Genomic DNA, 23,012 nt, shown 5'->3' with positions numbered 1-23,012 from the left:
GATAAAGATAAAAACAAACAAAATCAGAACAAAACAACAACAAAAAGCAGAATATGATCAAATATGATCAGGCTGGTATATAGATCAGTGCCACACACTAGATTTTGGGTGTATTTTGGTCTTTTAGAAGAAAGTGCCTCCCAAAATTTTAAAGAAAGAAAAACTTATATATGTACAAAAATAAGAGTTGATATGATGAAGGGATGGAATATGACTGTAAAAATGGAAATTCTAAAAAATTTTATAAAAGGAATTGATAAGAAGTTGTTTGAAAAAAGAAAGAAGAGGATTTAAAAAAAGAAAAAAGAAAAAGAAAAAAAAAGGGAGAGGATGTGATCAGGCAGGGGAATAGAAAACACCATATACTAGAGATTTAGGGTATATTTTAATCTGTTAGAAGAAACTATCTCAAAATTTTAAAGAGAGAACAACTTATATATATAAGCCAAAAATATGGGTAATTACTATTAAGGGATAGAATATGACTCTAAAAATGAAAAATAAGAATGTTTTTTTTTTAAAAAAAGGGATTGTTAAGATGTTGGTTGAAAAAGGGAAAAAGAAAAATTCAAAAAGAAATAAAAAGACAAAAAGACAGTTAAAAAAATTAACTTTAAAAGACTAAAGAATCATGGTAAAAAAGCCATGAATTCTATGTGCAGTATTCCCCTAGGGCTGGAGTTCTGCCGTTCTCATTGATCGGTAAACTTGGTCTTGGCTGGCTGTTCTTGCTGATCTTTTGGGGAGGGGCGTGTTGCCGTGTTTTCCAAATGTCTCTGCCGGAGGCGGAATTGCCCCGCCCTTGCCCCCTCCCGGCTGAGTAATCTGCTCGGGTTTGCTCTCCGGGGCTTTTGTTCCCTGCGAGCTTTCCGTACAGCTTTGGAGGCGGAGAGTGAAGATGGCGGCCTCCCAATCTCTGCCCCGGAGGAGCCGAGAACTCGGGCCGCTCCTCAGTGAGCCCCCAGAGAAAAGCCGCCAGTCACTCCCGTCTCCCCGGTCTCCGGCCGCACTCCGTGCTCGCCCGGCCCGTGACCGCGCGTTTCTCTCTCTGGCCCCCGACCCCGGGTGGAGTCTCCAAACCCAGCAGATCCCTGCGGTGCCCTCCCGCGCGGCTCCTCCCGGGGGAGGAAGGGGAGTCTCCCCGGATCTGCCGCTTGTGGGGTCCCTGCTGGAGGAGCAGGGGCCCGACGGTGCCGCGGATCACGGTTTATGGCCACCCCGAGCTGAAAGCCCGCTCCTCGGCTCTGTCTCTGCAGCCGGCTTCCCCGCTCCGATCCCTGGGAGCTCTGCCAAACTCAGGCACCCCTGGTCTTTCTGTGACCCCGAGGGTCCTGACACCACACTGTCCCGGAGGGTTCCATCCCCCGCTTAGCCACCGCAGTGACATCCCTCAGCGGAGCAGACTTTTAAAAGTTCCGATTTTGTGCCCCGCAGCTCCATCACTTGCCAGAAGCGGCCGACGGAGGCCCCTCCCCCGCCGTCTATCCTCCCGAATATCGCCTCGGATTCACTTCTCCGCATGTCCTACCTTCCAGAAAGTGGTTGCTTCTCTATTCAGAGAATTGTTGCTATTCTGTTCTTCGATCTCCTGTTGAGTTCGTAGGTGTTCAGAATGGTTTGATTCCTATCCAGCTGAATTCCTGAGAGGAGACGAAATCCAGGTCTCCTACTGCTCTGCCATCTTGGTCTGCCCCCTGTTGTTGTTTTTAAAGATTTTATTTATTTATTTGACAGAGAGAGACACAACAAGAGAGGGAACACAAGCAAGGGGAGAGGGAGAGGGAGAAGCAGGCTTCCCTCTGAGCAGGGAGCCCGATGCGGGGCTCGATCCCAGGACCCTGGGACCATGACTTGAACCTAAGGCAGATGCTTAACGACTGAGCCTCCCAGGCGCCCGTAGTGTTTTTTTTTTTTTAAAGATTTAATTTAATTTATTTATTTGAGACAGAGATAGCAAGAGGGAGCACCAGCAGGGAGGAGAGGGAGAAGCAGACCCCCTGCAAGCAGAGAGCCCGATGTGGGGCTCAATCCCAGGACCCTGGGATCATGACTTGAGCTGAAGGCAGATGCTTAGCTGACTGAGCCACTCACGTGCCCTGGACATTTGCTTAGTGTTTTACTGATGATAAATAATGGACCAATAATGAAGTCTCTTGTGTGTGGTACTGGGATGAGCGGATGGCGTTATGTGACAGACCTCATTTCAGAAGCGGTGGGTGAAGGGGGATAGCCATTCATTGAAGTTCAAGATAGGTATGTGAAACCCATTACCTGTTAATTATTTCCTTTATGAAAGCTTTTAACACCTGTTAGAATGGCTATTGTCAGAAAGACAAGAGATACCCAGTGTTGGCAGGGGTGTGGTGAGAAGGGTACACTTGAGGGCTAAGGGACGGAATGTCATTTGTAGGGCTACTTTGGAAAACACCCGTGGGAATAGCACTGCACATTGTATGCTGATTATACATCCTCCTGTCATGGCGTCCCTCTGCAGTCCATCCCATGTGCATGCGTGCCCTGTTGTTCTTCTTACACACACTCTCCCCCTCTCTCCATAGCATTCCCTGGCTCCCTATCGCCTGGACAGTAAAGTTCTAAATCCTCTTCCTGCTCATTAAGACAAAGAGGTTTGTCTCACTGCTGAGCTCTTTCCAGAAATTACTGCACAGCCATAGGCAGGCAAGTCTTGTCGTCATCACAGTTGCCGGTCTCACCCCATGCCGGTCTTTGCTCTGAGCTGCAGCTCACTCTGCTGTTCTGGCATCTCCTCCACGACACAGTCCCTCTCAGTGTTGTTGGCCTAAATTGTGCCTTTATTCCCACATCCAAGCCCTACCCTCCATGGTGCGGGTGTTCACTCACTCTTCTGATTGTCCTCCTTCGCTGTCATGACCTGTAATTTAATGTTTCAATCTGTTTGTACTGTGTTTTGGGGTGGATTCTTAAGAAGGTGGATTCCACTCTACAACACTGTCCCTGTGGTATTATGTATAGAAGGGTTCAAGTTTCATGACTGACAGTTTAACTGATTGGTCTAATTTTTAATGACCTGGCTCCTGGGCTTTCCTCTCAGAAATGTTTCCCTGCTGTCACAATGTTTACTTACCTCCTAGTTTTTTAAACTGTTGACCCAATAGTGGAATTACTGCATCCTATGGTAGTTTATTTTTAGTTTTTTTGAGGAACCTCCGTACTGTTTTCCAGAGTGGCTGCACCAGCTTGCATTCCCACCAATAGTGCAAGAGGATTCCCCTTTCTCCACATCCTCGCCAACATTTGTTGTTTCTTGTGTTTTTCGTTTTAGTCCTTCTGACAGGTGTGGGGTGGTAGCTCCTTGTGGTTTTGATTTGCATTTCCCTGATGATAAGTGATCTTGAGCATCTTTTCATGTGTCTGTTGGCCATTTGTATGTCTTCTTTAGAGAAATGTCTGTTCATGTCTTCTGCCCATTTATTAACTGAATTATTTGTTCTTTGGGTGTTGAGTAGTGTCAATTCTTTATATATTCTGGATACTAACCCTTTATCAGATATGTCATTTGCAAATATCTTACCAATGTAGTAGGTTGCCTTTTAGTTGTGTTGATTGTTTCCTTTGCTGTGCAGAAGCTTTTTATTTTGAGGTAGTCCCAGGTTTATTTTTGCTTTTATTTCCTTTCCCTCAGGAAACATATCTAGAAAACTGTTGCTTTGGCCAGTGTCAGAGAAATGACTTCCTGTGCTCTCTTCTAGAATTTTTATGGTTTCGAATCTCACATTTAGATCTTTTATCCATTTTGAGTTTATTTTTGTGTGTGGTGTGGGAAAGTGGTTCAGTTTCATTCTTTTTGCCTGTAGCTGCCCAGTTTTCCCCACACCATTTGTTGAAGAGGCCTTTTCCCATTGGATATTCTTTCATGCTTTGTTGAAGAGTAATGGACCATATACTTGTGGGTTTATTTCTGGGTTTTCTACTGGGTTCTGTTGATGTATGTGTCTGTTTCTGTGCTAGTACCATACTGTATTGATGATAGCTTTGTAGTGTATCTTGAAATCTGGGATTGTGATGCCTCCAGTTTTGTCCTTCTTTTTCAAGATTGCTTTGGGTATTTGGGGGTTTTTGTTGTTCTATACAAATTTTAAGATTATTTGCTCTAGTTCTGTGAAAAATGTTGTTGGTATTTTGATTGGGATTGTATGAATCTGCAGATTGCTTTGGGTAGTATGGACATTTTAACAATATTTGTTCTTCTAATCCATGAGCTTGGAGTATCTTTCCATTTATTTTTGTTCTCTTCAATTTCTTTCAGCAGTGTGTTATAGTTTTTAGGGTACAGATCTTTCATCTCCTTGATTAAGTTTATTACTAGGTATTTTATTCTTTTTGATGACATTGTTTTCTTAATCTCTCCTTCTGCTACTTCTTTATTAAGTGGACAGCAATGCAGTGGATTTCTGTATATTGATTTTGTATCTTGCACCATTACTGAATTCATTTATTACTTCTAGAAGTTTTTTGGTGGAGTCTTTAGTGTTTTGTATATGTAGTATCATGTCATCTATAAATAGTGAAAGTTTTACTTCTTCCTTACCAGTTTGGACGCCTTTTATTTGTTTTTGTTGTCTCATCGCTGTAGCTAAGACTTCTGGTACTATGCTGATTAAAAGTGGTGAGAGTGGACATCCTTGTCTTGTTCCTGATCCCAGGGGAAAGCTCTCAGTTTTTCACCATTGTGTATGGTGTTAGCTGTGGTTTTTGATAATTGGCCTTCATTATGTTGAGGTATGTTCCCGCTAAACCTCTAAACTTTGGTGAGGGTTTTTATCACAAACAGATGGTGTACTTTGTCAAATGCTTTTTCTGCATCTATTGAAATAATCATACGGTTTTTATCCTTTACCTTGTTGATGTGATGTATTATGTTGATTGATTTGCAAATATTGAGCCACCCTTATATCCCAGGAATAAATCTCACTTGATTGTGGTGAATGATTCTTTTTAAAGTATTGTTGGATTCGGTTTGCTAATACTTTGTTGAGGACTTTTGTATCTATATTCATCAGGGACTTTGGCTTATAGTTCTCTTTTTTTATGGTGTCTTTATCTGGTTTTGGTATTAGGGTCATGCTGGCCTTGTAGAATGAATTTAGAAGCTTTTCTTCCTCTTCTATTTTTTGGAGTAGTTGGAGAAGAATAGGTATTAACTCTTCTTTAAATGCTTGGTAGAATTTACCTGTGAAGCTGTTTAGTCCTGGAGTTTTGTTTGTTGTGAGTTTTTTTGATTAGTGATTTGATTTCATTGCTGGTAATGGGTCTGTTCAAATTTTCTCTTTCTTACTGATTCAGTTTTGGGAGGTTATATGTTTCTAGGAATTTATCCATTTCTTCTAGGTTGTCTGATTTGTTGGCATATAATTTTTCGTAATATTCTCTGATAATCCTCTGTATTTCTGTGATGTCGGTTGTTATTTCTCTTCTTTCATGTCTGATATTGTTTATCTGAGTCCTTGCTCTATTTTTTTTTTTTTTCTTTTTTGATGAGGCTGACTAAAGGTCTATGAATTTTGTTGATCTTTTCAAAGAACCAGCTCCTGGTTTTATTGATCTTTTCTATTGTTTTTTAGTTTCTATTTCATTTATTTCTGCTCTCATTTTTATTATTTCCTTCTTTCTGCTGGTATGGGTTTTGTTTGTTTCCCTTCCTTCTACTGGTATGGGTTCTTTTTGTAGATCTTTTAGGTGTAAAATTAGTTTGTTTATTTGCAGTTTTTCTTGCGTCTTGAGGTAGACCTGTATTGCTATAAACTTCCCTCTTAGAACTGCTTCTTCTGCATCCCAAACACTTTGGACCTTTGTGTTTTCATTTTCATTTGTCTCCATATATTTTTTAAATTTCTTCTTTGATTTCTTGGTTGACCCATTCATTGTTTAGTAATATGTTATTTAACCTCCATGTATTTGTGCTCTTTCCAGTTTTTTCTTATGATTGATTTCTAGTTCCATAGTGTTATGGTCAGAAAAGATGCATGGTATGACTTTAATCTTTTTTAATTTGTTGGGACTTGTTTTGTGGGCTAATATGTGATCTGTTCTGGAGAGTGTCCCACGTGCACTTGAAAAGAATGTGTATTCTGCTGTTTTACGATGGAATGTTCTGAATATATCTGTTAGATCCATCTGGTCCAGTGTGTTCTGAATATATCTTGTAGATCCATCCAAAGCCATTGTTTCCTTGTTGATTTATTGCTTGGATGATCTATCTGTTCATGTAAGTGGGGTGTTAAAGTCCTTTACTGTTATTGTATTACTATCGATTACTTCCTTTATGTTGATTAATAGTTGCTTTATGTATCTGGGTGCTCCCATATTGGGTGCAGAAATATTTACTATTGTTATATCTTCTTGTTGGATTGTTACCTTTATGGTTAGAAGTGTCTTACTTTGTCTCTTGTTACAGTCTTTGTTTTAAAGTCTCTTCTGTCTGATTTAAGTATTGCTACCCAGGCTTCCTTATCACTTCCCTTTGCATGATGAATGCTTTTCCATCCCTTCATGTTCAATCTGCAGGTGACTTTAGGTCTGAAATGAGTCTCTTGTAAGCAGCATTAGATGGGTCTTTCTTTTTTTATCCATTTCATCACCCTGTGTCTTTCGATTGGAGTGTTTAGTCCATTTACATTCAAAGTAACTATTGAGAGGTATGTACTTATTAATGTCATTGTGTTACTTGTTTTATGGTTGTTTTTACTTATGTTCATTTCATTTAGTTATCTTGCTGTGGTTTTGTTTTCTTCTTTCATTTGGGACATGTTCCTTTGTCTCTTCATTTTGTCTAGCTCTGTATCTGTTTCTCTCTGTTAGGAAAGTCAGGTATGTCTCCTGCTCTTGAGAGAAGTGGCCTTATGAAGAAGAGATCCTGCAGTGTCCTGCAGTGCAGTGTCCCCTGTTCACCAGAGCCTGGCACGTCAGAGGTGTCTCCATGTCTGTTGCATGCACCCTACTCTTGTGGCTGAGCTGCATTTGCTTTCAGTCCAGTCGTCTGCAATGGCTCTCTTTGCCTGTTTTGGGCAGAGTTTGGTCCCTGTGTTATTTAGTGGGCTAGTCTGGGGCCACCATGAGCTTGCGTTGAGTCAGATCATGTGTTTATCAGAGATGCGGTAGCACTGAACTGCAGGGTGCTTTTTCTGTGTTGTCCCCTGAGAAGCTTTCATTGGTGGGCAAGGGTTGCAGTCAGACCCAATGGCTGCCCCTAGGCTACTGCTGGGGTTGCAGTTGGACTGGTATGTGTGGTTATAATCCACTGCCTCTGGGGCAGGAGTCACTTTGGAGTGGGGCTGGCCCCTGTCGGGCTGCTTACATACTGCCAGGCTTGTGGTGCTGCTGTGGATGGGCTCTGGCCAAGGGTGTATTGGAGGGGGCGGGTCCACAGGAGAATGAGGGGCAAGGTGTGATGCCAGCAAGGTCCATGTTGGTCTGCTGCAGGAGGGGGCTGTCTCTGTAAGGACAGGGACTCAGCTTCCTGTAACCCTCCTGGCTCTCCCAGAGCTGAGCCTGCTTATTTTTAAAATTCCAGGCTTTAAGTCCCACTGGTTGTAAGAGCTCACAAAATTTGGCCCCTCTGATTTTCAAAGCCAAATACCATTTGGAAGAATTCCTCTTCCCCTTGCAGGCTCCCTGGTGTGATAGTCTGTTTCTCACCCCTCTCCATGCCCATGGCTCTGTCCGTCAGGTGGCCAGACCTGTGGAGGTTAGCTCCCCACCACATCTCTACCTTCCTACCCTCTTCAGTGTGGCCTCTTCTACATTTAGTTGTAGAGTTTGTTCTGCTGGTCTTTGGGGCATTTTCTGGGTTATTTACCCTGATGTGGGTGTTATCTATCTGTATCTGTGGGATGAGTTGAGCTTAGGATCCTCCTACTCTGCCATCTTCCCTGAAGTCTGACCTATGGGACATTTTGCTAATGGATTATCCCTAACCATTTGGGCATAAAGAAAAAAAATACAGCCCGATGACTCTGTTTTTTTCACCTCTGACCAGTTTTGGAAATCAGTATAAATAAGGAACTGCATCTTGCTGCTCATGTATCTCTGATTTGATTAACTACCTTGGCACTTATATTATCTTATATGAATGCGTAGCAACTGGGTGCTTTTTGTATTTAAATTTACTTTGAGAGTCCACTTACTGAAGTGCACATTTCATGGGTAAAGACAGTGTGTCATCAAGGAAACAGAAGGAATTCCTAGCCTAGTCCTGTCCAAAAAGAGAGGTAACAAGAGCCGCACATGTAATTTTACATTTTCTAGTAGACATTTTTCAAAGTAAAAAGAAAGAGGTGAACTTAATTTTAATACTATGTTTTATTTAGCCTGATATAACCAAAATATTTTCATTTCAGTATCTAATCATTTTAAAAGTATTAAGATATTCTGCTTTCTTTTTCATACTATGCCTTTGAAATCTGCAGTTTATTTTTCACTTACAGCACATCTCAATTTGGAATTACCAATTTCAGGGGCTCAGTAGTCACATATGGCTAGTGGCTGCCATACTGGGTAGCATAGTTCTACAGTTCTAGAATTTACATTTATTAACTTTCTATAAGATAAGGTTTCTCAGTCTCAGCACTGTTGACATATGGACTGGATAATCTTTATTACGTGTGTGTGTTGGGGGGCGGGCAGGGTCCTGGGCATTCACTGAAGGATGTTAAGCAGGATCCCTGACCACTATCCTCTAGACACCAGTAGCATTGCCCTTCCACGATATACCAACCAAAATATCTCCAGAATCATCAAATTAGAACTAAAGCTACAAAAACAGTCGCAGGCATGACAATAAGTTATCTTCAGTTGTGCTTGTTAGGAGTCATTGATGATTTCTCCCAGCCTTTCACAAAGAGTTTTCTGCAGAGCTAAGTGAATATATGGAGACACTGCAGTAGGCATTCCATTCCATTGATTCTTCTGTGGCTCTGTGCTGAAGAAACCATTTGGTAGCGATGAATTAGTTATTGATTGGAAGGCACACTGGATTGTTGAAATCCTCTTAACAGTCCCTTTCAAAGTGTTCTGGATCATCATATTGTAAGGCTAAGTAAACACTTTGGAGAATTTACTGCTAAATGTTCTCTCTCAGAATCACGGTCATTGTGAATTTAATGTTCATTGAACTTGCCATAATGTATTGGGGAAATGGATACATTCTAGTGGAGAGACAAAATTGGTTTAGTTTTGATGAATGGATTTACGATGAAGTGATTATTTTCAGCAATGTTGCTAAATAGACAGACCCTTCACATGTAGTCTAGAAACCTGTAAATTGGCATGAGAAGCTCATATTTTTACAAAAGACTGTGAAAGACAAACGTACACTATATTTATATTAGCAGGCAGCCATTGATTTGCTACAAGCAATTATTTATTTAAGCATTCAATCATCGAGAGACATTTTGTTCTAGGGGTTTTGTTGGGGATGAGCTTTAGAAGGAGGAAAGTTACTTGCTTGAATAAAACTGAGTTCCAATTTGGAGTGGTCATTCTCCCCATGTAATAAGAATAATTTTTTTCTCCCAAAGATTTATTTATTTGAGGGAGAGGGAGGAGGGGAGGGACAGAAGGAGAGAGAGAGAGACAGTTTCAGGCAGACTCCCCACTGAGCATAGAGCCTGACCTGGGGCTCAATCCCATGACCCTGAGATCATGACCTGAGCCCAAAGCAAGAGTCGGATGCTTAGCTGACTGAGCCACTCAGGTACCCCAGGAATATTTTTTAAATAGAAAAATATATTCTCACCCACAGAGGGCTCAAACTATAATGTCTAGTGTAGTTTTGGTCCAAATAGTTGATTTTTTGTGTTATGAAAATTCCAGTGAACATCACATTATCTACAGATGAATGGTGCACATTGCTCAATTGAATCAGAACTCATGTGTTTGAACTTGTAGTTCTCCAGAAGCAGAGCTTAAAATGATTTTATTTTTTTAACTATAATAAGAAAAGAGTGGGTAAAGAGAATGTCAGTGGTTAGTACACGTTTGTGTAATGTGGTCAGTGTTCATGTTTCACAAATGGTGAGTAACTATATCCAAATTATTCATCCAACAAACATCTACTGAGTGTTTGCTGTGTATCAGCCACTAATCTAGGGACTGGGGGCACAAAGATGAATAAAAAGGATAGAATCTGCCCTCACAGAGATGGTCATGTGAGAAGAGAGAGAGATGGCAATTTTCTAACATATGGTAGGCGCCATGGGGGAAGGATAGGGGATATGGGGATATATGGAAAGATCTGGGGTTGGTAGCTTTCTTGGATTCTGGGATCTAGAGATGCTTTTAGAATATAATAGTTTGGAAGAATGACTAGGTGTTAGCCTGGCAAATAATAGAGATGGGTTTATGGCATAAGAGGAAAGTGTGGGAGATTATTCTAGGCAGAGGGACAGCATGTATAAGAGGCTGGAGGTTAGAGAGGATATAATATTGTGGAAAAATCAAAAAGAAATTTAATTTTGTAGTTCACAAGTGGGAAACAAGCCAGGAGCCAGTTTGTGTTGCTAGGATGTTGTAAGTTAGATTATTTTCTAGATGTATTCATTCCCTCTCTTTGCTTTCATTGCGAGCAGCTACTGATGTTGGGTTTGGCCTATGACTTGCTCTGACCAATAGAATATTAGCAGACATGATGTAATGAGACTTGAAAGACAAGCTCAAGCTCGCTGACTACGAGGCTTATAAACATGCACAGCCAAAATCAGCAGAGGCATCTTCCTGAATCCAATCTAGATCAGCCAAACTCCAACCAACCCACAGATTTGTGAGCTAGTAAATGCTTATTATCGCATGCTGCTGAAATTTTGTGTTTGCTTCTTATGTAGCAGAAGCTGACTAGAATATCAGAACACTCATCTACAGTTCAGAGCCAATCACTTGATTATTTCTGTTTTCCATTCACATATTAAATTCCATACTGTACAGATAGAGTGTTTATCTATATATGACATATATATATCTATAGATGACATAATGAAGGATGATAGAATGAATCTGACAAAATGGAAAAAGGAGTATGTTAATATAGTACGATAAAATTATAATGTGAGTGACCACAAATAATCCTGTTGGAAAGCAAAATAAGACTTATTTATTGATACATTCATTCAACATTTATTGATTAAAAAAAGTACAATGTAGCCAACACGGTTGGGATCTAGGAAGACAGCAGTGGGAAAGACATTATCCTGTTTTCATTAAGGTTATAATAGAGGATCTAGAGGTTTGTAGTGAGAATTTTGTAGGGATTAAAGAAAATTTCTCCAAATAAAAACTCAGTGGATTGGACTCCCCTCACTGGCCCCTTGCCCACTCCCCTACCATGGGTTCCCACCTTCCTGTTCTTTAGGACTGACCAGTTGTTCTTACTTTTTCATAGGTTGAGACCAGAAAAAATATGAAGGGAGAGATTTCAGGTGCCCCAAATTATATTCTCGTGTCTAGAAGTATCCCCAGACTCTGGAAGCAATTTCCAGTCGAAGCTCTGAAAATTCCTTTCTGGGAGATATTTAGGCAATAGGTGTGAAAAAAATCTTGGGGAAAGGTTTTATGTTTAGCTCTGCCACATAGTGGTTGGAGAACAGAACCAAATGACTCCACAGTCCCATGATGTTCTTGTTGGTCTTTGCAAAATGACTATCTATGGGCAGGATTTTGTTTTCCATTTTTAGTACAGCTGGCTCTAAATTTGAGGTCGTTAATGCATTGTTTAATGTGTATTCCATTGTGGCATCTAGTCTCCTTTCAGAAATAAGCTAAAATAATCAATTTCTAAAAATGTCCTCCAAGCCTGATTGCTTTTGGCCTGTTGGACCCAGGCAGGCTTTCTTATGTGAAGTTGAACGAGCTGGATATTTTTGTAGACCTGTCCTCGGTTGTAGTCACCACAGTGACAACAGTTTGTGTCAGTCTGGTTATTCTTTCCCATTCTGTTCAAGGGGAATGAAAATAAATGGGCAGAACCAACTTGTTCTAGGGAAGTAGAAAAGAAATGCAGTAGAGATGTAGATCTTAAGGAATGAGTCATGACATGCAAGTCACTCTTCTTTTATAAAGTCACTAAGTGTCTATTTTCACATTATGGGCAAAAAGCAACATTAATAAACCTGATTAAAAGAAAGTTCTTCTTATTTTTTTAATCACCACCAACAGTGGGGCAAAATGCCATGTTGCTCCTGATGTCATACCCCGAGAAGAGCACAGCTTTACTTCTTTGACATTTCTGCCAAAAAGTGCATAACCTGAATTTAATCATGAGGGGAAGCATCGGGTCAACCCAAATTGAGAGCATGCTAAAAAACAACTATCCTGTACTTTTGGTAAATGCCAATGTCATTCAAGTCAAAGAAAATAGACATGAAAAGTAAACACAAGTACACACAGTGGGTCACGGGGAAAAAGTTTCCGTACAGAATATTATTGGGAAAATTGCTGAAATCTAAATATGACAATAATAATATTATCAGTATTAAATTTCTTCAATTTGATAATCATGTTCGTCTCAGAAAACATACTCTGAAGTGTGTAGGAGTAAGAGGTATTGTATCAACAAGTTACTTTCAAACAGATGATTCAGAAAACACACAGATCATAAGCAAATGGGCAAAATGTTTTCAGTTGGTGAATTTTCTCAGGGTAAATGGAAATACTTTGTAGACTTGTGAATCTTCTGTAAGTTGTAAAGTCTTTTAGAATAAAAAAGTTAAGAATTCTTTAGCAAAAATTCTTAATGTTTCAGAAGGCTAAGGCAGCCTAAGTGACTGAGAAATCCTTTACCCCATAGTCTGATGTGTAATCAGAATGAACTTTAATTCTGTTGGCATGAACTCATTGGTAAAAATGACCTTAAAAAAAGAACTTTCTTAACTTAATAAATTATTGCTTAACCTTAGTTAATATTTAAGAAATAATTTGGGCAATAATGATTTTAAAATTTAAAAACCAAATGAAACAACTAATAGCTAATATTAGTTTCAAAAAACCAATTGCATTTTCAACCAAAAGGAATATGATTAGTGGTGGGTTGGTCAATGTCTAGGTAGTTGGAATTCCTAATGTGGCAGAAGATCTTTTTTTTTTTTTTTTTAAGATTTTATTTATTTTTGAGAGAGAGAGTGGGGGGAGAAGGAGAAGCAGACTCCCTGCTGAGCAGAGAGCCTGATGTGGGACTTGATCCCAGGACCCTGGGATCATGACCTGAGCCGAAGGCAGATGCTTAACCGACTGAGCCACCCAGGTGCCCTGTGGCAGAAGATCTTAACCAGTAACATCCCCATCTACACTGGACTTGGCTGCTACCGGATTGTTCTTTTTTGTTGTTGAAATGACTGCATTTTAAAAAAAGTTGTTTGACTAAATTAATTAACCATTAGCCAATTTAGTAATCTCCAAGTTAGTAAATATGTCTGAATTTGCTATGCATTTAGTCGTGACTGGAGGCATTACATCTTTAAAAAAATCAAATATATCTTTATAGGCAAAAGAGAACTTTAAGATCTTTAAAGTACATCCATAAATATTTCCTCTTTGTCTTCGTTCTTTAAAAGAGTTAAACCAACCATATTGGGAAGAATAATACAGAAGACAAATGGAATAAAGGAATGCCTACTTGAATGGGCTCATTCTTTAACAAAATAGAAATAAATAAAATCTTTTCTGTCATTCTTGATGCCAGAAAGTCTCAAAGGTGAGTGTTGTTTACCTCCAAGAAAGGGTGATGCTAATGCTTGGTGATAAGTACCAGAACACACTTCCCAGGTGGTTCACTTATTGAAACACCTCCGGATGAGTTGGTAATAACCACTGCTCCCTGCTCGCAAGTGCCCTCCCTACTTCAGACCTAACCCTGGCCTGTTCTCTGCCTACCTCACACTCCCTAAAATCCAGCCACTGAAGAGTTAGAGCCAGGCATAGCGGGGAACCCCCAACGCCTAACTGGCATCCAGTCGAATGGGCTAGTGCCACTGTGAAATACCTTGAATATGATGCCTCTCTTCATGTGAGTCCCTGCTCAGCTCAGGAAGTGGAGCAAGATGAGACCTACACTGTCAGAAGGGAAGAATCAAATTAAGGCTTTAATTGAAATCTTTGAATGACATTGGTCTCGGGGTGACTTTTTTCTTTGGACGCGGCAGGGAGGATGGATTGTTGACAGGCAGTGGAAGCAAACTCTTTGTGGATTTAGGTAGCAGGAGACCAAGTCTCTCCTTGGTGTGGGTGGGGCAATATTATTATCGAGAAATAGCAAAGCAGCTGCTGGAAGCTGGGAGCTAGCCTGGCATTCACAGCTGAGTCTTGGTGTTCTTTTGTTGAACGGAAACAATTTCATAGAATACCAGCCTCAGACGAGGCCACTCTATAAACACAGTGGCCAAGAAAAAAAGAAAAAACACCCACGACCACTCCGCAATCATGTCTGAACACAGTCAAAAATACATTCTCTGACTCACAAAAAGAATCAACCATCCCACTTGCCTGGTTAATATGAGCGACCACTTCTTTTTTACTGTTATGGCTTCAGTCTCACTTCCTGTCCTCTAGATGGGATTCATCAAGATGCCCAGTGATGCCCAGTTACCTTTGCTTTCTCGGCAGCATCCAAATCAAAGCAAAGCCCCAGTTTATTGAATCCTCCCCCAGATCTCCTACCACAGCCCAGTATCCTATAATGCCTTTTCTAACACCTTCTTACTGAGAGATGTACATGGGTCCCCACGACGTGTGTTCTTTCTGGTTGTAATGAATCAATAAACCCAACTATAATTATCTGCAGTTGTGTTACTCTCTGGTCTTTAGAAGGCATTGATAGTATCACGGTTCTGTAATGCCCTAGAACACTTTCTTAGAGAACTTTGGGGGAGGGGGTAAAAAAATCAAGTGTAAACGTTCTTTTTCAATCCCAGTGTGGCCAAGGGATTCTTAAGGCAGTAGCCTCTGGCCACTGAAAATCAGGAAAAACGCAGTTCACTGGCCACTGGCTTGTAAGTGTGGCCTCAGCAGCATAAGAGGATTTGGGGATTTCTGACCCCTCTAGGCTTATATTCCTGGTCGTTGTAGGAAAATAAAACATGTGGATTCTTTTCCTACCTCTTTATCATTACATTATTTTAGCCAATAAATAATGGTAGAAATCAGATAGAGAAGAAACAAGTTTTGATTTCTTATGAACATTATAAAAAAATAAACATCAACATTAAAAAGGAGTAATTCCTTGGTGACATTCTGCTGGGTGCTTGGTTGGCAAACAAATCATATTTGTACCATTTATGAAAGTATAGGAGTATTAGGAAAACACATAGTAGAAGTAACATTTGAAGTTTATCTAAGGAGACTAAATCAGAAGTTTACATGAAAACATTGTAATAAAAATGCAAACAAGCAAACCTGGGGAATTAGGCTGACACTTTGAAATGATAATTATATAATGCTCTTAACTAGTCATTAACGCTGAGCATTTTGGAACAACTTCTTGGGTTAAAAATATCCTGCTTACCCTATGTATTTGGGAAATAATAAAGTTGCAGTTGATGGCATTTTAGAATGGGAAGCAACTTAAGCATGCTTTAATATTGCAAATTATAAACTGAGGCATGGAGAAATCTCATATATGAGACCTCGGAGTCTAATTTATTGATCTTTCTGCCTTGCCAGTGTGCAAAAATTTCAGTGAAAATATGTATTTCACCAATTCACATGGACCTTTTCCTTAGTTGGTCCACTGTTTCAAAACTTCTGATGTACTTGTTTTTACTGTGAGTAGATTGTCTTTCTCAACCTTGGCACACAGATAGTCCCTTGTGAGGTTGGGCAGTGGCAGGGGGCCAGGGGTCCCAGGACCCCACGTGATCATGAGTGTCAACAACAGACCACTTAAAACCATTCTTTACCCGTGAAGCCATGCTGTTGTTCACTTTCAGTACTACTCAGTAAACTGTACAACATATTCAACACTTTATTATAAACTAGGCTTCATGTGAGATGATTTTTCCCAGCTGTAGGTGAATATAAGTGTTCTTGGCAGTGTAAGGTAGGCTGGGCTAAGCTGTGATGTTTGGGAGTTTAAGTGTATTAAATGCATTTTGACTTGGGATATTTTTGCTTTATGGTGGCTTTATTGGGATGCCCCCCCGCCCCCCCCCACTGTAAGTTGAGGAAGGTCTGTATTGACATTTTGGGCTGCATCATTCTTTGTTGGGAGGGGATGCTGTCCTGTGCATTGTAGGATGTTTAGTAGTGCCCACCTTCTAGATGCCCGTAGCACTCTCCTGGCACCCTACCCCCGTTGTGACCACCAGAATTTTCTTCAAACTGTGCCAGATGTCCCCTGGGTGGGTGTGGCATCCCAACAAAGTGTCTAGACCAAGTCTACATCCAACAACTCAGTGCAGTTATGCTCCCCAGGACTGCGGGCTTCCCCAAAGTCTAGCAGAAGGGAACATTCTCCCCAGTGGGGTGCTGGTTGGGTGTTCATAGCTTTTATTCAGATGTGTTCTTATAAAAGAGTCTTCCCTGGTCTCATTCTCCTGAACATTTCTTTCCATTTTAGAGGCAAGCACGGAGGGCCTGTTTGTCAGCTTTGCAGGTAACACAAAGGTGGGATGCACAAATATGGCACATACACGGGGTGGCAGAATCAGGATTCAGACTGCTTCCTGTGGCAGCGAGGTGCAGTCATCAAGAGAAGATGCTCTAGGGCAGACCTGCCAAGGGTTAAATCCTAGTCCTGTCCGCTAAAGGATCTTGGCATATTATCCAACAACTCGGCATCTGTAAAATGTTGATAATATTTGTACCTACCTCATGGGGTTGTTGTGAGGATCAAGTGATTTAATATTGGTGACAGGCTCAATGTCTGGCACCAAAGAAGTCCTATATAAGTATTTGCTAAACTAGAAAAAAAAAATCCTTAAATAATTGGCAGAAACCTGATGAAATGTAACAGGGGAAAGTGTCAGGTTTACTACTGAGTTTAAAAATAGAACATGTTCAGGGAGTGTTGGGTTAATAGAGAAGATCATGAGAAAAGGACCTGAGGAATTCCGTTGTGCTTGAACCTGACTAATACAGAGTGTTATTTAGGCAAATTGAGCAGATCCTTGTCCCGCTTTTTCTGCCCACATCACGCCGTTCACAGGATGCTGTGGGGTCCACTTTAAAGTCAGACGCTACCAAACTAAGAAATGCTAAGGGGTTACAGATGTGGCTAAAAGGAACCCGAGCATCATGTCATCTGGGGAAATGCCAAATGTATTGGGGCTCTTAATCCAAAGAATATTTAGCAGGACGAGTGACAGATGTTGTCCATGATTTGAAGGGTTGATGTTTTGCAATAAGAGATTTATTCCTTATGGCTCTAAGAGGTACAACTGGGAGTTCTGCTTGATAGTTACATGGATACAGTTGTTTGGATTCAAATTAGGATACTTTCTTTTTTTAAAGATTTTTATTTATTTATTTTAGAGAGAGGGAGAGAGAGCAGGAGTGGGAGTGGGAGTGGGGGATGGGGAGGGAAAGGGAGAAGCACATTTCACCCTGAGCAGGGAGCCCAAAGCAGAGCTCCATCCCAGGACCCTGATATCATGACCTGAGCCAAAGGCGGATGCTTCACCGACTGAGCCACCCAGGTGCCCCAAGGATACTTTCTAATAATGAGCTGTGTCTCTCATTAGAATGGACTGTGTTGTGGGATGGAATGTGTACCCAGACACAAATCGTATGCAAGAAAGGGTTGAGATTCTATAGATTCCTGTTTTGACTGGGACATTCGACCAGGACACCTTTAAGATACCTGTGAATACTAAGTTCAATTGATTTATAAATGCAAAACTAAAAAGTAGAATTTTTATGTGGTCAAAGTGTCAGAGTAATGAAATATTTATAATTAAACAGTGTAGTCCTTAACCCTTCCCCTCTCTTTTCATGTTTTAAATTATTATTTATTAAATATATTATAAATATATATTATTACATATAACATATATTTATATACTATAAATATGTTATATATAGTAATATATATTATATAAATATAAACATATTAAATTTTTATTTAAATCTTTTAAATTATTTCTGCTTTTACTACTTGATTGCTCCATATCTGAAACAATAGTTTTAGAATCCTTCTGGATGTAGCAAATTTAGACATTGTGTGCTGGCTTCTTTCTGTGAGGGTTGATCATATACTTCACCCGCTGTCCTCACTATTTCTTGTACATCTTTCCAGTACAGATTCTTCACTAATCTTAGCTGTTGTATTAGTTATCTGGGTTATCTAGTGCTGTGTAACAAATCACCACAAACTCAGCTAAACTAGAAAAAAAAATCCTTAAATAATTGGCAGAAACGTGATGAAATGTAACAGGGGAAAGTGTCAGGTTTACTCAGTAGTAAACCTGACACATTTATTAAGGCTTCTACTGGCAGACCTCAACCCAATTTGGATAAGATGCAGCTTCTCATTCAGCAGTTGTGGGATGGGACTAGAAAACCTCACTTGCAGCAAGTTCTTGGTAGATGCTCTGATTTGAATAACAAGGCCTAATAGTCCAGAGGAGGGCACAGGCGTGTGTGAGTAGACCTGGGAGCCTGTACACAGGGGAGAGAAGTGTTGTCACAGTTTGTCACATCGCCGGTTTATTGGACGAATTGGTTTCAGAAGGATGCTGATAGACTCCAGCTTCATTTCTCTCTGGTTCCTGCCTTTCATCTGTGCAGTGCTGAGTCTCTTTTTCTCATGTCTAAGGACCCTGCAGCTCTTCATTGAGCAGACATAAATTCAGCTTTTACAATCGAGTAACAAAACTGTAATCTCCCAGCTAAGTGAAAGCATCCTGTCAGCCCCAGCTTGACGTTGGGTAGGCTCAGCCCGCTCCAGAGGGGCAGTGGGTTAGGCTGTTCTCCAGTTCTGTTTTCTCTGCTTTTACCATCGTCTGTCACTCTGGTGTTCTCAGACCTCATCATGTCCCTAGGCTTTTCTTTCTGTCAGAGACCCCCCTTTCTGTTCTCCCTCCATCCTTCTCTCTCAACCAGCTGATTGCTTGTTCTGACCAAACGCACAGCTGTCCACCTGGGACTTCCTTTCTTTGCTCCTGTGAGTCGGTGCCATTGGTCCTTGGATCTTAATTTTTGTTCTTCTCGGTTCATTGACTTATTTTGTGACGGCTAATCCCTGGTTAAGAAGGGTCGCGTGAGAGACAAACTCTCTGTGTTCCTGCAAGTCTGAAATGTCTTTATTCTGTTTTTCCTAGTTTGCATAAAATGTTGGGCTTGTAATCAGAACTTTGAAGGCATCAGTCCTTGTTTTTCACATGACATTGGATCATCACTTGTAGAATTTTTCATGGTCGTGCCAGGGTGATGACCATTTTATTCAACCTCTGCAGGGCTGCATGGGCCCCTTTGATTTGGGGGCACTTGGTTTCCTTCACTTCTGGGAAAGTTTAAAAAATTACTTCTTTGGGGGCGCCTGGTGGCTCAGTCGTTAAGCGTCTGCCTTCGGCTCAGGTCATGATCCCGGGGTCCTGGGATTGAGCCCCGCATCGGGCTCCCTGCTCGGCGGGGAGCCTGCTTCTCCCTCTCCCTCTCCCTCTGCTGCTCCCCCTGCTTGTGCTCTCTCTGTGTCTGTCTCTCTCTGTCAAATAAGTAAATAAAAAATCTTAAAAAAAAAAAAACCCTTTAAAAAAGATTGCTTCTTTGAAAATATCCTCCTCTGTTATTTGTTAGGAATTTCTATTAGTTTCATCTTCTGGATTAATCTTATCATTTTGGCTCTCATGTTTTTAAATTTCCAACATTCTCTTGTTTTCTGATTCTTAAAATGTATTTCTTATTAGAAGGATTTCGATATTTGTTTTGAATGAAATGTCTTCCTAAATGTGAGCCTGTTAGTTTGATTTTTTTTCTCTTTAATACCCCCATCCCCCCTTTATCTCCATTTCTGTTGTGTTCAGTGTTCCTCTTTATCTTAGCCTTTCTCTTTCATAATCCAGGCTTTCCTGAAATGCCTCATGATTCTTGCTCAGCCCATTATGCAACAGAAAGGAGGTTGAAGGCTCCATGCCTTGAAGACACTTATTGGCTGGCAGGCTTCAATTTGGGTTGGCAGGTGTTCCAGTGCGAGAATTTTGATATTTTTCTTAGCCGATAGCATTCCTTGTTTATTCAGTGTTGTTGGAGGAGAACTCTGTTTCACCTCAGGAATGGATGTTTGGCTGCATAGTTTTCTGCCTGTAGAGTGTGTGTGTGTGTGTGTGTGCATGAGACAGAGGAAGATGAGTGTGTGCCTGAGTGTGTGTATGCGTGCATGCATGTGCATACACGTATGAGAGCATGTGTTGTGTGCACGGGAGAGAGCATGTGTGTGCGCTTCTTCCACCATTCTGCCTGCACACCCTCACTCAATCCCAGTGTTTCTGCGTCTCCCTCCTCCTGGACTTGCATCTTCAGGGGCACCGTAGCATCCCCTCGGGACTCTCCTCAGTGCTCTGATCTGACTCCCCTGTCTCCTGCATTATCATGCCATCTACAGATCTTCTAGGCTGTGTCTTGTCCCTCAGCTGTGTGACTCGGTTTGCTCTCTGCCTTTAGAGCAGTGGTTCTTAACCAGGGGCACTGCTGCCCCCAGGGGACCCACCCCACACTTTTCACACGAGCCCCTTCCTCCACCGTACATTCAGGGCTCAGAATCCTACGACTGGCACACAAAGTGGAGTTCTGAGAGCTTCCTTGTCATAGTTGCTGGAAGGGAAATTCCCTGTGATGTCTCCTGTTTGGAGCGTCTGTTTCATGTTTCTCTGGCATTTGGCAAGATAACATAATAAGGTGGCAGGAGGCAGGAAAAATATGCCGCAATAAAAATGTCCTAAAAAGACACTTAGTTCTATTTATGACTTCACAGAACGTGGCTGAAGGCAGGAAGAAGAGTTAGAATTAGTGCTGACACAGAAGGTCAGAAGGGGACAGCTAGGAGTCGTTTACTTACTGCTGTTTGGATTTGGTTTTGTGTCACGCGAGGCATTAAGGAGAACACAGAGGGGAAGGGTCCAGACCAGGAACTTTGTTTCTACGGCAGGTCAATGACTTCATTTCTGCCTCTGGGTCACAGAAGGGAAGCTGAGGCCCCCGGTCAGTTGCTGTCTGTCACCATTCGCAGATAAACCCACCACAAGCTCATCACTGGGAGGAGAGAAGCAAAGCAGGAACCCACTCTAACAAAACGTCCCATTACTGACAGGCATAAATTGCTATTTTCCCAGCTTTATCGGGATATAATTGACGTCTAACATGGTGTAAGTATAAGGTGTACAAACTTTAATGGACTTGATACACTTATATGTTCCAGTATGATTACCACTGTAGGGTTAGCGAACTTCTCCATCATGTCACATAATTACCATTTCTTTTTGGTGGTGAGAACATTTAAGATCTACTCTCTTAGCAAGTATAGTTAACATTAATAACATTGCCCAAGAGGCGTAAGTTAAATGGAAGAAGGGTGCCCGGGTGGCTCAGTTAAGCGTCTGCCTTTAGCTCAGGTCGTGATCCCAGGGTCCTGCGATAAAGCCCCACATTGGGCTCCTTGCTCAGCGGGGAGTCTGCTTCTCCCTCTCCCTCTGCCCCCCCCCAACTTGTGCTCACATGCTCTCTCTCAAAAAAATAAATCTTTAAAAAATAAAATGTCCAGAAATCACAGGTATATTTTAACTAGACAGTTTGGGTTGTTTCACCAAAGCTGAGGCAGGTTTGTTAATCAGTCATCAGGAGGGCACTTCAGGTGAGTGCTTTGGAAGGAACTAGGTCTTCAGGGGGAAGAGTTTTACTGCCATAGGTAGAAAATGGTGCACAAAAATGCATAGCAACAGAGCACCTTGATTTACTGATTTTCTGAGATTAACGGACTTTTTTACTTATGAAAGAAGCCTTTTCCAGAATATCTGGGCCTAGAAATGTGAGAGTGGTATGAAATATACTTTGGCTTACATTTCCCAAAGAATGAGCCCGAGATGAAGGATTACGTAGGATGGTTTATGGAGGAGAGTGACCCCCCCGCCCCCGCCCATGGGCAGGAGACAGGGACAAAGTGGGTCAGGCAGGAAGGTAGGGGATACCAGTTCAAGAATGATACATCACATTGGCCACCACCACTGGGGACGAGTTGCTCTGAGTCTGTTTGTGAAGTCCTGGGACCATCGTGGTTTTTCAGGATCAGCCAGCCAGAATGAGAAGGGAACATTTGTTGATTGTTTTCCACACCAGCAATCAAGCATTTGCCCTTGATGGAATATTACCCAGCGGTATAAAGAAATGAACAATGGGGCAGCCACTTCCTGTATCTCTGGGTTGCATTGTGTGGCAGTAAGCTGATTCCCAAACTGTTCCACACCATGGCCACAGCGGAAAAGAAAAGCCCTTAGAGAGAAGGCAGGTGAGGGACATGGCATGGGGCTGAGGGGAGGCCTAGGAGACTGGTGAGGTCAAGAGCATCTGAAGTTGGGCACAAAAGGCATCCTGTTCCAGGACACGAGTGCTCAAGTGTATTAGCAATCTGAGGAGCTGGAGCTTTAAGATCAGATATGAGTTAATAAGCAAGCAGGCGTCTTAAGGGCAACAGTGTGACCAGCAATCAGCACGAGCTCTTTCACAGTTACGGGAAAATCTCATGTGACCCTATCTTGCCACGTTTGAAAATAATGAATATCTTTATTTCTCAGGACATGCTCTAGTAATTACCAAAACCAGGGGTCAGTATCTCCAGAATGGTCCTCTCCATAATGTATATAAGGGACAGATTATCTTGCCACTCTGAGACTGGATACAGACAGTGGGCTGATGTGGCCCTTCTGAGGGCCCCTCTCCATATGCTGTGTACTGTTTTGTGGAGAATCACATGCATTTTGTAATGCACGTTTGGTTTTCCAGGTTAAAAAGTAGTAGAGCTAACCCCCTTCATTTTTATATCTTAAGTGATGAAATAAATATAA

Source organism: Mirounga angustirostris, unplaced genomic scaffold (assembly GCF_029215605.1).
Source record: "Mirounga angustirostris isolate CCGP_5_RB_7025 unplaced genomic scaffold, mMirAng1.0.hap1 SCAF_11, whole genome shotgun sequence".
Taxonomy (NCBI): Eukaryota; Metazoa; Chordata; class Mammalia; order Carnivora; family Phocidae; genus Mirounga; species Mirounga angustirostris.
This window is presented reverse-complemented; position numbering follows the sequence as displayed.